This window comes from Rhinoderma darwinii, unplaced genomic scaffold, assembly GCF_050947455.1.
Source record: "Rhinoderma darwinii isolate aRhiDar2 unplaced genomic scaffold, aRhiDar2.hap1 Scaffold_683, whole genome shotgun sequence".
NCBI classification, from domain to species: domain Eukaryota; kingdom Metazoa; phylum Chordata; class Amphibia; order Anura; family Rhinodermatidae; genus Rhinoderma; species Rhinoderma darwinii.
This window is the reverse complement of record NW_027464242.1, coordinates 123,443-127,752: the sequence shown is the minus strand read 5'-3', so window position 1 is coordinate 127,752 and position 4,310 is coordinate 123,443.

Sequence of the window (4,310 nt, the reverse complement as noted above, 5' to 3'; positions counted from 1 at the left end):
TAGGGACCCTCTGCTGCCAGTAATATTTATTAGGGACTCTCTGCTGTCAGTAATGATTATTAGGGACCCTCTGCTGCCAGTAATGTTTATTAGGGACTCTCTGCTGCCAGTAATGTTTATTAGGGACTCTCTGCTACCAGTAATGTTTAGGAGGGACCCTCTGCTGCCAGTAATATTTATTAGGGACTATCTGTTGTCAGTAATGTTTATTAGGGACCCTCTGCTGCCAGTAATGTTTATTAGGACCTCTCTGCTGCCAGTAATGTTTATTAGGGACTCTCTGCTACCAGTAATGTTTATTAGGGACTCTCTGCTACCAGTAATGTTTATTAGGGACCTTCTGCTGCCAGTAATGTTTATTAGGGACTCTCTGCTGCCAGTAATGTTTATTAGGGACCCTCTGCTGCCAGTAATGTTTATAAGGGACCCTCTGCTGCCAGTAACGTTTATTAGGGACTCTCTGCTGCCAGTAATGTGAATAAGGGACCCTCTGCTGCCTGTAATGTTTATTAGGGACTCTCTGCTGCTAGTAATGTTTATAAGGGACTCTATGCTGCCAGTAATGTTTATTAGGGACTCTCTGCTGCCAGTAAAATTTATTAGGGACCCTCTGCTGCCAGTAATGTTTATGAGGGACTCTCTGCTACCAGTAATGTTTATAAGGGGCTCTCTGCTGCCAGTAATGTTTATTAGGGACTCTCTGCTGCCAGTAATGTTTATGAGGGACTCTCTGCTACCAGTAATGTTTATAAGGGGCTCTCTGCTGCCAGTAATGTTTATTAGGGACCCTCTGCTGCCAGTAATGTTTATGAGGGACTCTCTGCTACCAGTAATGTTTATAAGGGGCTCTCTGCTGCCAGTAATGTTTATTAGGGACCCTCTGCTGCCAGTAATGTTTATTAGGGACTCTCTGCTGCCAGTAATGTTTATGAGGGACTCTCTGCTGCCAGTAATATTTATTAGGGACCCTCTGCTGTCAGTAATGTTTATTAGGGACCCTCTGCTGCCAGTAATGTTTATTAGGGACTCTCTGCTGCCAGTAATGTTTATTAGGGACTCTCTGCTACCAGTAATGTTTAGGAGGGACTCTCTGCTGCCAGTAATATTTATTAGGGACCCTCTGCTGCCAGTAATATTTATTAGGGACCCTCTGCTGTCAGTAATATTTATTAGGGACTCTCTGTTGTCAGTAATGTTTATTAGGGACTCTCTGCTGCCAGTAATGTTTATTAGGGACTCTCTGCTGCCAGTAATGTTTATTAGGGACTCTCTGCTACCAGTAATGTTTATTAGGGACTCTCTGCTACCAGTAATGTTTATTAGGGACTCTCTGCTGCCAGTAATATTTATTAGGGACTCTCTGCTGTCAGTAATGTTTATTAGGGACTCTCTGCTGCCAGTAATGTTTATTAAGGACTCTCTGCTGTCAGTAGTGTTTATTAGGGACTCTCTGCTGCCAGTAATGTTTATTAGGGACCTTCTGCTGCCAGTAATGTTTATTAGGGACTCTCTGCTGCCAGTAATGTTTATTAGGGACCCTCTGCTGCCAGTAATGTTTATAAGGGACCCTCTGCTGCCAGTAACGTTTATTAGGGACTCTCTGCTGCCAGTAATGTTTATAAGGGACCCTCTGCTGCCTGTAATATTTATTAGGGACTCTCTGCTGCTAGTAATGTTTATAAGGGACTCTATGCTGCCAGTAATGTTTATTAGGGACTCTCTGCTGCCAGTAAAATTTATTAGGGACCCTCTGCTGCCAGTAATATTTATTAGGGACCCTCTCCTGCCAGTAATGTTTATTAGAGACTCTCTGCTGCCAGTAATGTTTATTAGGGACTCTCTTCTGCCAGTAATGTTTATTAGGGATTCTCTGCTGCCAGTAATGTTTATTAGGGACCCTCTGCTGCCAGTAATGTTTATGAGGGACTCTCTGCTACCAGTAATGTTTATAAGGGGCTCTCTGCTGCCAGTAATGTTTATTAGGGACTTTCTGCTGCCAGTAATGTTTATTAGGGACTCTCTGCTGCCAGTAATGTTTATGAGGGACTCTCTGCTGCCAGTAATGTTTATGAGGGACTCTCTGCTGCCAGTAATATTTATTAGGGACCCTCTGCTGTCAGTAATATTTATTAGGGACCCTCTGCAGCCAGTAATGTTTATTAGGGACTCTCTGCTGCCAGTATTGTTTATTAGGGACTCTCTGCTTCCAGTAATATTTATTAGGGACCCTCTGCTGCCAGTAATATTTATTAGGGACCCTCTGCTGCCAGTAATATTTATTAGGGACTCTCTGCTGTCAGTAATTTTTAATAGGGACTCTCTGCTGCCAGTAATGTTTATTAGGGACCCTCTGCTGCCAGTAATATTTATTAGGGACTCTCTGCTGTCAGTAATTTTTAATAGGGACTCTCTGCTGCCAGTAATGTTTATTAGGGGGCACTCTGCTGCCAATATTTATGAGGGTGCATTTCTGGCATTATTTTTAATGAGGCGCGGTCTGCTGGAACTGTTTATAGGGTCACTCTTATGACGCTGTAAATGGGGACACTTTGGTTGATGTTTTGGGGTGTATTCTGTACTTGTGAACGGAATTAACATAGACAATATATTCATGTCATATATCTTTATAGGGCAGCAATGAAATCCCATATACCATATGTATTTGTGTCCAGTATTACCTATATTCCTCCTCCTATAAGTCTACAAATACCAGTACAGGCCACACTCCAATGTATTATCACTGTCTGTATATATATATATATGAGAGTACAAAGCCCAAAATACAGTAAAATCCACCGTGGAGAATGTTACATGAAGATTTCCAGAGATAAATGTTCTATGTAAGAAATAAACAGCGCAGAAGACGATGATCACACATGATAAAGAGATTCTCCCACCAGAAACATTTCTCACCTATACACCGGAGGGGCCATACATGTTTAATCACTGCCGGGACCCCCACGATCAATAGTACTGGGGTCCCCAGTATCCGTTTCTCCAGAGGCATATTGTGAAACTCCTGGGGCCCAGTGTGATATTTATAACAGGACCCCCATCTACTATGTGATGTTTGTCTTCTTTTTTAGCCTCTGGTCCCCTCAGGTATCAGGGTCTGGGTACTACTGCTACCTCTGCACCCCTACAGCTGCGCCCCTGCTCTCCTCCACAACCGGACAACCGCAGTGTGGAGGAGATTGTAAGAAGAGATGCAGCCGCACACTGACACCTCATACCAGATCTATGGGAGCTATAGGACCGCCAAGCGCTGCACTGCCCAGATTATGGCGCTGCGTGGTCTGTACTTGTGCACTGCTATTCCTTATGGGTCATAGATCATGTGACCTGAAGCACCAATCACAGGCCACAATTTTGAAGCTACCGTATGTAATTGGCGTCCCAAACAATAAATTATTCAACTCAGAATTTTGGATCTTTTTAGATTAAAAAAAATATATATAGATTTTTGGACATTCACTATTAATACATGTGGAAAGTTGCAGGATTTTGGGTCTTTATCAGATCTGGGACTACAGCTCTATTTTGTGTTTCAGATTGTGATTTGGATTCTACAGTTCAGGACGGGTACAGGATGGCAGCGGGCAGCAGATCTCTGGAGGTCAGTGGCTTCATTGTCTTGTTTTTTCCTTCCCTGTGATGGACATGTAGCAGGAGACTTGGATCCAGCAGGAGAGGTCCATGTGGCCGGATGTCCACTCAGACAAGTAGCGGCTTATTGAGTAAGAGCCCCGGACAGGTAACAAGTCCACAAATCACCGGCTGCTCTTTTGTAAAACTGACCCCTTGTCCTACTGTCCATTCCTGAGGAGGGATAAGCGGTCACTTACTGGATTCTCTTCTCTTTAGGACATCTATCGGCAGCAGGAATACGCTTTTGGACTTAGACCCTTCATAAGTGAGTTTTTCTTAATAATTAGACTTTACCACAAGAAAGTGATTGATAGATGATCTCAAAATACAGTAAAATTCCTTTGTATCTGATAATCCCGAAAATGTGGTCATTTAGCACAGAACTGTACTATAATGTGGAAGACCGAGCAGAGAGAACCAGTAAGGAAATTGAAGATTGAAACTAAGATTTCTATACTTTTCTATGCCCGTCCAATAATCCAGAATATTTTAAAATAAAGCACCTTTCATGTCCCATTGATGACAGATTAAAGGAATATTTTTGTAATGTTATGTTATGGTTTATGGTGTCGTTTTATGACTGATCCCATTATCTGGTTGTTTCTCTCTTCAGCTTACCCCAGCACCACGGAGGAGAGAGATCTACAGCGCCTGATCTACTG